The sequence below is a fragment of the Rhinolophus sinicus genome, chromosome 4, assembly GCF_057876585.1.
Source record: "Rhinolophus sinicus isolate RSI-liver-muscle chromosome 4, RSI-T2T, whole genome shotgun sequence".
In the NCBI taxonomy this organism is placed as follows: domain Eukaryota; kingdom Metazoa; phylum Chordata; class Mammalia; order Chiroptera; family Rhinolophidae; genus Rhinolophus; species Rhinolophus sinicus.
This window is the reverse complement of record NC_142504.1, coordinates 8,573,173-8,587,197: the sequence shown is the minus strand read 5'-3', so window position 1 is coordinate 8,587,197 and position 14,025 is coordinate 8,573,173. Positions and strand designations below refer to the sequence as shown.

General features: G+C 38.8%; 1 protein-coding gene across 1 annotated transcript in view; it reads left to right on the top strand.

Moving 5' to 3' along the window:
- Window positions 1–396: 396 nt before the first annotated feature.
- Window positions 397–14,025, top strand: part of SEPTIN7 (septin 7) — an 86,214-nt gene continuing 72,585 nt past the window's right edge. Inside the window, exon 1 of the mRNA XM_074340997.2 lies at window positions 397–611. The gene's annotated coding sequence lies outside the window, so the exon portion shown is untranslated. The remainder of the gene's footprint in view (window positions 612–14,025) is intronic.

Genomic DNA, 14,025 nt, shown 5'->3' with positions numbered 1-14,025 from the left:
TTCCCGCAGCTTCAAAACCTGACGTGAAATTGCGTGGGGCAGCGCTGACGGCGGCCATCTTTAATTCGGGCAAACCCCCTCCCTCGCATCCCACCAGCTACTCCTTCTCAGCCTCCCCAGACTTTTCCCTGACAAACACTACGCCGTTTAACCTTAGAGGCAGTATTGAAGAAACATGCACAGAGGCCTGACTACCCACGGCCCTGCATGTACCAAATCCCGCCAGTTTAAACATGGCGGCTAAACCCGAGCAGCAAAGGAGCGCGGACGCCAATGAAGTCATGCTCGCAATGGAGCAAGGCGGCGAGGCCGGGAGGGAGTAATCTCGCGAGACCCAAGCCAGCCTCCGCTGTGCCCGGAAGCCTCTTCTGAGGGGGCGGGGGGCGAGGTGAGAGCGGGAGTCGGGTGAGAGCCAGAGGAGGAGCCGATTTGCTGTCGCTTGCGTAAGCGAGGCAACGACGCCGGGCGGCTACGCCGCGAAATTGGCGTAGGTGGCTTTGGAGAATCGGCGGGCTGCGCTGCTCCCGGGCTGGTCGCGGAGGGGGAGGGGATGTCGGTCAGTGCGAGATCCGCTGCTGCTGAGGAGAGGAGCGTCAACTGCAGCACCATGGGTGAGTCTCAGCTTTGGGCCGCCGCGACTCGGGTTGGCGGCTCCAGACGCGGGGGGCTCAGTGGCCGCCGGACGGGGCTGGGGGAACGCCCTGAGGCGAGGTGGGGGCGGCCGCGAAAGGAGGTGGGGTGGGGGCGACGGCGGGCCCGGGGCGCTGCAGCGGCGGGCCCGGGGGGAGGGGAGGCGGCGGCGGTGACAGTTTGAATTGAACGTGACGAGAGCCGAGGCGGCGGCATTTCCTGTGCCGCGGCGGACGGGCCCGGGGAGCCGGGAGATGGGAGCCGCGAGCCGCGGCCTCCGCATCCCCGAGCGGCCCGAGCAGGGTCGTCTTTGCGCGGCCCGCCGGCTCTCGCGGCCCTGCCTCCCCCGGCCGGCGGCCCCAGCGCCCGTGGCGGGGTTCCCCTGCTGGGGGAGCGGGCCTGGCGAGGAGGTCGGGGATGTGTGCGCGCCGAGGGCGGGTGCGGGGAGGGCCGGCCTGGGAGGGCGGCGGCGCGAGCAGGAAGGAGGATGCACCGGCTGCAGCTGCGGTGAAGGCGGCGGCGGCCGCGCTCCGGCCCCCGCGCCGCCCGCTCGCTGTCCCCTCCCCGCCCGCCGGGCTTCCTCTCCCCAGGCGCGGCCCCGGAGGCGGCCGGATGGCGGGCGAGGCGCGAGCGCGGAGGATGAAGAGCCTGGTGTGGGCTTGATTTTTAAGAAAAAGGGGGAAGAGAACGTCTGGGAAGGGCGCCCCCCGGAGGCGTGGGGAGGGTCGCCGGGAACGCGAGGGACCCTGTGCAGATACGGACGGGTGATGTTTAAGGAAATTATTTTTTGAAAATATTGCAGTGTTTTCAGATACTCTCTTAAGAAGCCCTCTCATTTCCTTTCCTCCCCCGCGTATTGGAAAAAGAGCAAGGCCATTTCATTCACATTTTCCACTCCCGAGTTCCATTTCATACTGTGTGTATAGAAGGGAAGAAGCAGCTGAGGTTTTTCTAACGCGTTTTCCTTCGCTGGGTTACGTTTTGACAGCACCCTGTTTGGAATCTGGGTTTTTGTCGTGTAAGGACAGCCTGTGTGCCGGCCAGGGGCTTGCTTCCTTACTGAAATAACGCTCCTGTGAGTTCATGGTGCTAGTCCAACTTTAAGGTTTCTTTTGGCTTTATTTTGATAAAAGGGAAGAATATCTTCATGAGTGTCCTTTGAGAATCAGAAAGAATACCTCTAGACTGAGAAGCGTTTTATGGGCTTTACACAATTTATATACATGTAAGCGATAAACACAGTCAACCCCCGCCCCGCTCAGCTTATAAGCAAGTTGAGGAAGAAACTTTTTAGGCATGAAATGTACAGGTACAGATGAAATGAAATGTATGGAATCCGGATAGACCGAGTGATGGTACCTGAGCTGGACATAAACAGTTACAAAGCTCGTCACTGCTGCCTGGATCCCTTCTTCCTCCAAATAGCGAAGGAAGGAGCGACGGGGGAGGGGGAGGAAACAATCTTTCATCCCACCCAGCTGTTCAGTGGGTGGGGCTAGAGGAGATTGGGGTGAGGGAGCTATGAAATAAATGTGGCAGCTACGTCCTAGATGGTGTTTGTAGGGCAGCATTGTGCCAGTGCGATGGGACCTCTTAATACAGTTAAAAAAGTATCACATGCACTCGTAGGCTTACAGAATTGAAGTTCATAACTGATTATAGAAATTTATTTTGTGTTTATGCCAAGTCGATTTTAACTTACAGAAAGGATATGTTTGTGTAACTTAAGAATTTTTCGTTTCTGGTTTTCATTTGAAGATAAGGTATTCAATACATAACCACATGACGGTAGTGTTATCAGTAGATTATGTTGTAGAAGTTTTATTAAGTTGGTTGTTTGGATTTGTGCGTTTTCTCAAAGAAATAATCTTAAATAAGTCCATGCCAGAACTTCTAAGCTAGTCTGAGAAGACAAGATAGGACTCCTAAAAAGACCTTAGAGCAGTTGTAGAGGGTTAGCAACAACAACACACACAGACAGACACACACACACAAAAAGCTTGGGGAGGAAGAGGAGTTAGATCTGTGGTTTCCAAGGTCTCATGAATGTGGGATGGTCAGATGGCGAGACCAGTCAGTGAAGATAGTGGTGGAGAAGTTTGGTTTCCGACGTCTTATAATTTGATTGTATACATTTTCACTGTGTATTCTAATCAGGGTTTTGACAGTGGAGTATTGTTACCTGACTAAATTACCAGTTCAGAACCATGTTTCACATTTTGAGTTAATGAACTATATTCAATTTTTGATTAGCAGTTGAAATTTTTATTTTAATTAACATTTATGCATTTTACCAAATCTTAAGACAAAACTTTTTGTATGTTTTTTAATGTACTAAGTTTGGACTGTAAATGGCATAAGATTTATTGTACAATGAAACTGATGTAGAAAAAAACGTGTGTTTGCAGAGTAGAATTTTAAGGTAGCAGGATTATAGGTTAGACTTGCCAGATGAGCGCGTCCTGTTAAATGTAGACTGTTGGTCTCTACAGCGGTGTTTTACAGACTGCAAGTTGAGACCTATTAGTTGGTCTTGAAATCAATTTTGTGGATTTCTACTACTGCTTTTTATAAATTAGGAAAGAAATATTAGGTTGGTACAAAAGTAATTGTGGTTTTTGCAATTATTTTTTTAAGCTTTTAAACTGCAGTTACTTTTGCACCAACCTAATAGAAAATAGCAGTACATTGCACTTAGTATAAATTTTTTTGAGGGGGTGCTAAATTTTGTTTCATAAGTATTGTGTTGGGATATAAACTTTTTTTTTTAAATTAAGGATTGTGATAAAAAAACAACAACTGTAGAAACACTTGGAAGATGTACGGTATAAATGGGTCAAGTCGAAGGTTTTTAAACCTTATTGTAGAAGTTGGAGATGTTGGTGTGAGGAGGAAAGACTTTAAATGCTATCGTGGCTTTTTCTTACTTGGCTTCCTTTATTCTATACTCCACACAGCTAGTGTGGTCAGAGAGATTTGGGGCCTACTGCTTGAGGAGGTCATCTCCTAAAGCCAGATAGAGAACCACTGCACTGGGTGATGGAGAGCCATTGAAGGATCGTAGAAGAAAGAAGTTTTTCTGAACCATCTAGTCCATAATTCTTCCTTCTAGAACTCTTACCACTTAATACTTAGTATATCCCACACTTGGGAATCAGAATCAGAGGTAGTTTCGTGTGTGTGTGTGTGTGTGTGTGTGTGTGTCTGTCTGTATGCACGCACACGTGATTAAGTTTTAATGAATTTTTGTAAAAAGTGATCAGTACTTACTGTACATACAGCATTATACCAGGTCATTATTTTCCAAAGTATAATTGAACCTCATGCATGATGGTCAATCAGGGCCCTTTGTATAAGTACCCTACATAGGTGTACCATTTTTAAGTCTTTTAATGCCATATTTTCACTACTTCTGTGTTTAGATATGTTTAGATACACAGATACTTACCATTATGTTATAATTGCCTACAGTGTTCAGTACAGTAACATGCTCTACAGGTTTGTGGCGTATAAGCATCTAGGTTTGTGTAAGTACACTCCATGATGTTTGCGCAATGATGAAGTTGCCTAATGATGCTTTTCTCAGAACATGTCCCTGTTGTTAAGTTGCGCATGGCGGTGTATGCATAGGTGACCATTTATTTAACATGTCCCTTTTCTGGTAGACTTTTGTTTCCAATATTGCTATTACAGACCATAACATGATGAGTAACTTGGGACATTGATCATTTTCACACGTGTTAGTATCTCAGAGCTTTTGATTTCTTTGACACAAGACACTATCAGTTAAAGCGGTAGCATTGATGTTAGGTCGTTACTACTTTAGGACTTCAACACTCAAGTTCATTCATTTAACAGATACATGTCTTGTGCCTGCTGCATGCTGGGTGCTAGAGAAACTGAATTAAATGCTGTGATAGTAGAAATAGAAGGAGTGATGATTAAGAGCTTAGATTTTGGAGTCAGACCTGGATTCACATCTCTAAAGCTTAACTGAACTGTGGGGAAATGACAGCTTTTTCTGTTTTCTTCTTTGTAAGGTGGGAATCATTAAGTTATTGGAGAATTAAATGAAAATTAAACAAAATAATACATGGCAAGTCCTTAGCCTTGCATATAACAAGCGCTCAGATCTTAGCTTTAAAAAAAAGTTACCAGACTACATGGCAGTTGACTATTTACTGTTCTGCCTTCCATTGTAAGATTCTTAAAGTCAAGCACTATGTTCTTTTCACTTTTGTATCCCCAACCTGTCATTTACTTAGTAAGTCATTTGTGATATGATTTAAAGGTATGTATACAGTTGGAAGAGTACAGAGCAGGATACCTTTTCCATGCTAGAAAAGGTAAATCTAAACGTGGGTAGGTGTGATTAGGCAGAAACGGAAGGATACTTATCCCGAATTGAGAAGTGGTGGTGGTGTAGGTTATGAGGCTAGAGAGGTAGGCAGACATCTGCCGTGCTATGCTGAGGATGTTTAAAATGTCTTTATTGAAGGATTTTAAGAGACAGGTGGTAACATGAGCATCACGATGCTAATTCCAGTAGGGATAGCTAAAGCACTAAGGGAAGGAGGGGTGCAGCGAATTGAGGAAGGTTAATGTAGCAATCCTAGGACCAAAAGATGAGGGACGTAACTAAGGCAGTTGCAAAGCGCATGAAGTATAGGGGATGGTTGTGAGGTATGTGGTATGTGAGGGGATGTAGGTGGTAATGAATACAGAATATCTGAGCTTTCTGGAGTGTATGGATGATGAGTAGGTATCATGTATTGAAATAGGCAATTTAAAACGTCGAGAGGGTCGAAGGACATCTAAGTGAGCATGTCTGTTAGAGTCTCAATATTAGGAGAGACATCGTGGATGGAAAGTAAACATTTTATGTTTATTGTAAATTTATTCATTTGTGCTTTGACTTTTTATGTTTAGTAATTCAATCTGCCATATTGAACCAAAGCTATATTGTAGTTTGGTCAATAAATTTGTTGGTACTGTTTTTTTAAGACTTGGTCGGTATTTGTGGTTTGGTGAGCAGAATTGAAGGAAACTAGAATAAAGTGACTTATGTGAAACCTCTGCATTCTTCAAAGTTAGACACACTGAGGTCACCAATTTATTGAGTAGTATTAAACTGTTTACTTTCTTAAAATTTCCATGGCATGTTTCACAGCAGTAGCTGTTTCAAACTAAGGGTCATGCTAGTGTTTCTTTGCACAGTGACATTTTGTATTATGTATTCAAATTGTCCATTCATATTGTAATCAAAGTACTTTCTTTTTGAGGAAGAGTTTGGTATAGATTGTCAATCAGTTTTAGAGAATACTGTAAATATTTTGAGTAAGATCATTTGTGTAAGAGGAGACAAATCTTCATAATAATTTTATCTTAGTGCTTTCTGCTTATACTGTTATTAAAATAACCAGTGTATCTCTTCATTTGTTACTTGTAGCATTCTGGGATGTAAGGTGATCTAAACAAGAAACATTTTTTCAGTAACTAATATACCTTCAAGCATCAACATTTTAAACCATTTTTAATTTTAAAAAGTTTCATAAATATTCTTAGTTCCTTTTATGATTAATTTGAACAAATTAACTAGGAGGAAGAAACCATTAAGTTATTTCAATCATTGAAAGTTAATTTGTGTTCTTTTTTAATTACATATATTTTTTTCATGGTTGTAATTAGTGGTATATTAGTGGTTAGTGGTTCTTAACTCTGGTCAGACATTGGAAACACTTCCAATGCTTAACACACTTGGAGGCTCATTAATTCACTAGGTGTAAGGTGGGGTTCAGAAATTTTCATCTTTATTTAAGTAATTCTGACAAATCCTTAGAGTTGATAAACCTCTGGCGTGAATTACATATTATGAGGTAATATATGTCAAGGTACTCTGCAACCTCTTAAATGTTATGCAAAATCAAGGTATTGATTAGTTTTTAATATAGTTTTTGGTGTATTAACCTATATGAAAGTTATTTTAAATATGTATATGGTTTTCCAATGTTGATATTCTAATTTGCCAATCATTTTATTATTTTGAAGCATTTCATAGTTTTAATATTTTAGAATTTTAAGTATTGTTTTAAAGAGTATCTTTAAACAAATCTCTTCTGCCTTCGCCAGTTATTTTCGTAGGATATTTGTTAGTTTAGTACATTAAACATGTTTTAACTTACATTTCTTATATTACTGGAGACATTTGTTATGTGTAAACTGATTAACCTCCCTATTTTCAGTAGAAAATACCGAACTTATTAAAATCAACCATCAGGAATATTTGGTTTTACGCTATGATATAATATGGGGCTATTAAGTAATGTAACATGAGAGTCGTTTTTGTTTTTAACTATACATAACTTTTTACATTTTATTGCTGTGTGGATATACCTACCTTCTTCCTTGAAGTTTGTAGCTATCCAGTTTGCTGTTACAAATCTTTGTGTTTTCATAGCTCAGTTTTTATTTCGTGGTTCATTTCTGTATTGAAGGTCTGCTATCTGTTAAGCATTGAGTTAGGTTTCCATTTCTGTTTCCCAGCTATATTCTGTATAGTTGATATGCTGAGTGAAAAGGAAATAAAGTAGAAATGATTCATGTTTTATGGATGTATAAAATAATGTGCAAATAGAAAAGAACTTTGGAAACCAAAATATGTAGTCATTGCATAATTTGCAAAGACCATACATATTCAGAGGACAACTTAATAGTCTTAGTTTTCTTGTTGCTGAGAAGGGTGAATTGAGTAGTTAACATCTCTCTCTGTAGTTTAAATTTGGAAACATGAGAATTTGGCGTGAAAGAATTAAATTAGTGATCCTAGATAGAATTGTAGTCAGTCCTGTCTTGGGTTTTGTATTTAGAGTATAAAAGTTGGTCTAATGTAGAACAGCTAGGAGTTACTTTATAAGATAAGATGATTCATTCATCTGTGAGCCAAAAAGATAACTAGAATGACTTAGCTGGCAGGTGAACCCACCAAAAGTAGCCAGGTCTGTGTTTGACCATGGTGTTGTGCTGTTAGATAATTACATAGGTCTACTTCCTTTTTGTTGTTGTTGAAATTTTTGCATAAATTTAAACTTTCTGAAAAGTTACATCCCCTGTCTTTTTTTCTTTTCTTTTTTTTTTTTTTTTTTAAGATTTTTATTGGGGAAAGAGAACAGGACTTTATTGGGGAACAGTGTGTACTTCCAGGACTTTTTTCCAAGTCAAGTTGTTGTCCTTTCAGTCTTAGTTGTGGAGGGCGCTGCTCAGCTCCAGGTCCAGTTGCCGTTGCTAGTTGCAGGGGGCGCTGCCCACCATCCCTTGTGGGACTCGAGGAATTGAACCAGCAACCTTGTGGTTGAGAGCCCACTGGTCCATGTGGGAATCGAACCAGCAGCCTTCGGAGTTAGGAGCATGGAGCTCTAACCTCCTGAGCCACCGGGCCAGCCTGTAACCCCTGTCTTTTTGAGAGTTAAGTATTTGGTTAACATGGAGGGAATGCAAAAGTAATACCACAAACATGCAAATACATCATGTTATATGCGATAAATGCACCATCAACATTAGTACTGGCCTGGAGTAAGGGAATAAGGGAGGAGTTTTATGCTTGATGGAAACTTACTTGAATCTGTGTTTGACGTTTTTGGGTAGGGCTGAAAGATTCCATCAATTTTTAATTGAAGACTGAGTGTTCTAAGTATATAGTCACTAGTGGATTCCATTTAACAAATTAGAATTTCACCAAGATGAACAAAAGACTTTCTTTCCTATTGAGTAGTTTCCTCATTGGTCTTATTGCTTCCAATCTCTTCCCACTTCATTTAATATATCTTTGTATGATTATTGTACCCCAATCACTGCTTTCATAATTGGCCTGTTGTAGAATTTAAATATATCTCTGTTAATTTATAGTCTAGGCTTCTAAGTTTCTTGTTACACATACTATTTACAAGATTCTACCAACAAGATTCTAATTTTCTATTTGTATGCTAGGGCCCAGGTATCTGTTTTTATCAAGCTCCTCAGATGCTTCTGATTACAGTAAGGACTGGGAATCACTTACCTGCAAGATAAAAAACCCAGCGCCCTTAATAATAGCTGTCATCTAGTGCACATTGTACTTACTGTATGTGAAGTGCCAAATAGTTCATAAATACCTTGCAATAGTCTCGTAAAGATGTTATCCCATTCTAAGGCTAAGAAAGGTTATGTACCAGTACCAACCTGAGCATAGCCCTAAGTTACAGGAGATACTGAAATTCATATCCAGTTGTACTTTTACTTTATACTGGCCTTACGATTCTGTATTCCTTCATTAAAAACTTACATAATGAGGTCTTCCTTGGTTTGGTTTTTTCCTTCTAGTCAGGTCAAATCATGTTTTGTATTTTGCCTCTGCTTATGCTATTTTTTTAAATTAATTTTATTGGGGAATATTGGGGAACAATGTGTTTCACCAGGGCCCATGAGCCCTAAGTCTTTTTCCTTCAGTCTAGGCGTAGAGGGTGCAGCTCAGCCAGTTGCCATTTTCAATTTTGGTTGCAGGCGGTGCAGCCCACCATCCCATGCGGGAATTGAACTGGCAACCTTGTTGTTGAGAGCTCGCGCTCTAACCAGCTGAGCCATCCGGCTGCCCCTGCTTATGCTATTCTTATCTATTTTGAAGTTCCATCATCTATTAAGGAAGGACCAGATCAAAACTACGCATTCTGGGAAACTTTTTCTAACTATCTGAGTCTTTGATGATCTTTCCCTTATCTTGAACTTTTAAAAGATTGCTCTTTTAATAGGTAGGCACAATCGGTTTTTTATGTATTATGAATTGTTTATGTTTAATATTAGAAATATTGTTTGTGTGGTAATATTGCAGTATTGCGATGATTGACATGCTTTTTTGAGCGCCCTACTGATCTCTAGCTTTATTATATATAGTACTGGTCTTGATTAGAATGTTGTTTTTATAATGAAATACAAGTTGAAGACCTTGGTTACAGATAAAATTAGAATTTGCGGTTTTGAGGTATCAAATTATTTTGGTTACTTTAGTAGCTCAACAAGTCAGGCTTTTTAAGTCTTTGGTTGTAAATTTATAGACATACATAATCATTTATCATAACTTACTAATAATTTCAACAATAATATAATTTGGTTTGCAATCCAGTTTTTTGAAAGTACTTTCTTATGAACTGTATGAGTGTGCTGGGGCTGCCATCCAGAATAGCACAGTCTGGGTGACTTAAACGGCAGACATTATTCCCTCTTGGTTGTGGGGGTTGGAAATCCAAAATCAAGGTGTCATCAGGTCTGGTTTCTGGTGAGGGCTCTTCCTGACTTGCGTGCGGTGGCCTTCCCAGTGTGTCCTCATATGGCCTTTCCTCTGTGCACACGTGGTAAAGGAAGGAAATATGTCCAGTGTCGTTTCCTCCTCCTCTTCTAAGGATACCAGTGCCATGGGATTGGGGCCCCACTCTTATGACCTCCTTTAACCTTAATTACCTCCTTAAAGACCTTAGGTTCCAATACAGTCACAACGTAGGAATTTTGGGAAGAAATAATTCAGTTCATAACAGAAATTGAATTTCTGTTTTTCTATATGGTGTAATGTAGTTAAGTTAAAGAAAATGAAAAAAAACAACAACAGGTAACAATGAATACAATGAATACTTTTGCTTACATTTTTATTAGGCAAGCAATGCTGAGATGAATATCAGTAAAACATGGTATGAATCATGGGATTCATTAGTCTGACAAGAAATGGCTTTGATGTCTTTAAAAAGCTAGTTTAAGAAATATAAGACAAATAACTAGAATTCTTTGATGAAACTATTATGTTGTGTTCAGAAAGAATGCTATAGCAAAATACGGAGTACATACACAGAGGGTACCAAAAAATGTATACACATTTTAAGAAAGGAAAAAAATATTAAAATTGTAATACTCAATGTATACCGGTAACAGAATATGAATACAAGTCATGTGTATACATTTCTTTGGTACCCACAGTATATATGTCATAAGTGCACAAGGCACAGTAGTGACTGATTAAAATGGAATAAAGTTAACCCTTTAAAATTTTTGAGTACGTTCTTGATACTTTTCTTATTCTTCTGATATTTTCACAAGATCTCAGATTGGAAGATGTAAGTCATATAATCTAATTATGCAAACAGCACTCTAATTCCCCCTGCAGCATATCTGTCAAGTGGCTGTCTAACCCTGTATGTACTGTCCAATACCTGTAGCCACAAGCATATGTGGCTGTAGAGCACTTGAAATGTGGCTGGTTTGAATTCAGATTTGGTATAAGAGTAAAATACACAGGGTATTTTGAAAAGACATACTTTGGAAAAAAGAATATAAAATATCTTACTAGTTTTTATATTGATTGCATGTTGAAATTTCGTTTTGAGCATAGTGAGTTAAAGAAAATATACTACAATTAATTTTACTTGTTTCTTGTTGCTTTTCAAAATGTGACTACTAGAAAAATTTTAAATTACACGTGTGGCTTGTGTTGCATTTCTAATGACCAGAGCTGGTCTCACCTGTGAAATGCACTCTCTTCTGAAGAAGCACAGTCTGTCTTTGAGTAGCGGTCACTGTTAATTTTTTTCTTCCTATTTTTGTATGTATCTGAAGTTTGCCTTTGTACTCAGAAGTTCTCATTTACTCCTTGAGACCAAAAAGATGAATCTAATTTCTCTTTTTAATATTATTATGTAATAGTAGATTGAAAAGAGCTCTCTGAGTCTTTATAGAGACTTAGTCTTTCCATTTCCTTTGACAACGTTTATATGGCAGAGGGATACATCCTTCCAACCATTGTTATTACTCCTCTCTGAACTTTATTTGGTACAGATCCCTGCTGACACCAAGAACTATATATCTTGTGATCTTAAAATTACAGATCAGAATACATCTCTTTTGTCTCATCCTACATGTTATATAAGTCTCTTAATGAGAACTAAAGTTAAATTACCTTTTAGGGTAGCTTTAGTGATTTATGGAGCATAGCATCAACTAACATGTCTCTACTTTTCCTCTTGTGCTGCTGTTGTTTTATCTTACTGCTTCAATACTTCATTTTATTTTTTTTAGGGGTACTTGTTGATTGAGTGGGTGGAATGTGTCCTACCATTTCCTTCTTATTTTTGTAGTCCCATTTTATAGTTCTGGTCTTAACTGAAAGTATGTCTTTCAGATTCTGGTTTGGGGGTGAGGAAAAAGAACAGGGTTTAAAACCACGTATTTCTATGTTAAATTTCATTTGGATTCCTAGTGTGTAATATAAAGTTTTTGTTAACCTTTCTCAGCTTTTATCATCTGCAGGTTTGACAAGCGTATCTTTCATGTTTTTATCAAAAGTACTAAATGATGTTATCTGGGTTTAGTTAAGGATGGATACTTGTGTATAATCCTGCTGAATTTGACATACATCTAACTGGCTATTAATCCATCTTATTTTCAGTTTTCTAGCCTTTATTTCTCTATCTTGCCCATATTCACATCATGATTGAAATCTTGTCAGAATTACCTCCTATAATTTCTTCCTTTGTAATCTAATGACATGTCAGAAATGGAAAGTACAGAACATCTGACTTACCTATTAAAAAGATGATACTGACTTGGGGTGAACATGAGTTCATTTTCTTTCTATACGATTCCATTTTTTTAAAATGGAAATGCTTCAGGTTCCTTAATAATAACGTGGAAGCAGAAAATAGTATAAAACTGAATTACCTCCAAGTCCAGTTAGCAAAATACAACAATGTTAAAATTTGGATGTGTTTTCTTTTTGTCTTTTTTAAAATAAACTTTTTTAAAAAGTGCAGTTGATGGTGACACAAGTACATTTCTCATGGGTACTTAAGCTAAGTCATAGGTCGGTGTATGTTTAACTTTTTCAGAAATTGCCAAACTATTTTCCAATATAGTTGTAACATTTTACATTCCCATTAACTTTGTATAAAAACTAGTTGCTTCACATACTCACCAATACTTGGAAAGGTCACTCATTAATTGTAGTAGAATTCTAGGATAACTCATCATGATACTAATTTGCATTTTCCTCATCACTAATGGTATTAAGGATCTTAATCGTGCTTATTTGCCATCCATGTCTTTGGTGTTCTGTTGAAATCTTTGATCCATTTTTAAGTTGGGTTATTTATGTGTGATTGAGTTGAGTTGTATATTCTAGATACTAGTCCTTTGTTGACCTGTGCAAATAACTTATTTTTCATCATACTTTTAGCCACTATCTGTCAAATAATTCTTGCCTGTCACAATTATTACCATGCTGTTTGCCTTAATAGTGAATTTCTGTTTCTATTCTAACTTTTTAAAGTTGGATTCTTTTGTAAGGAAGAGCTGTTCTCTCATGTATTCATTCATTCAATTATTTGTTAACTGTTGGTATGAACACATGAATATTAACTTTGTCGTCGTTTTGTTTCTCAGGCTGTTCTGGATTTGACCATTGAGAGCTCTTTCAACTTGGCTCCTATTCATCCTTTCAATGTGCCCCATCAGTTTTTTGGAGCACTTCCTTACTTTCTGATTCATCTTGTATTTTTCCTTCCTAAGCCCTGGGATCGATCATTTCTCTAAGGAGTCCAGGGTCCTTTTATTTGAGCATAGTATTTAGGAACCAAGGTTTGAGTACTAGAAGTGTTCATTGCTGTTGGGTACCATTGTTTCTAGGTGTCTTTAGCAGATCGATCTAGGAAATCATGTAATTATATACAGTCACATTTATTTTCCTTTATGTATCTGTGTATAAATACATATTTACATGTGTATTAAAAACCATGTATTCATACTGATGTACCAATTCCAGTCCACTAACACAAGGTTTAGTCTAGTTATGCTCTTTTCCTTATTTGTAACTCTTTTCTCCAATAGTGAAAAACCTGTCTCTCATCCACAATTTATTTATGTATTTGTTCAATTCCGGTATATACATAAATGTAGTTTCAGAATTGCTGTTTAAATATATTTACTTACAAGGGTGTAGCGTTTGCGTATGATTCTTTTTGTCGTTGGTCTCATACTATACAGTCAAAATACTGTTTTTCAAACTTTGTTTACCCTATTCTCATTCCCCTTTTCTACCAGTTTCACCCATCCATATGTGTAACCAATCTCATTACTTTTTGGTTTAGTTTTTAGTTTCTTCCTATGTTTTTGCACAAATGAGAAGATATCGTGTTTCCCCGAAAATAAGACCTAACCAGAAAATAAGCCCTAGCATGATTTTTCAGGATGACATCCCCTGAACATAAGCCTTAATGCGTCTTTTGGAGCAAAAATTAATATAAGACGCGGTCTTATTTTCGGGGAAACATGGTATATGTAGGAAAGGAGATAAAAAATTGTATATGAAGGTAGTGTACAGATCATCTA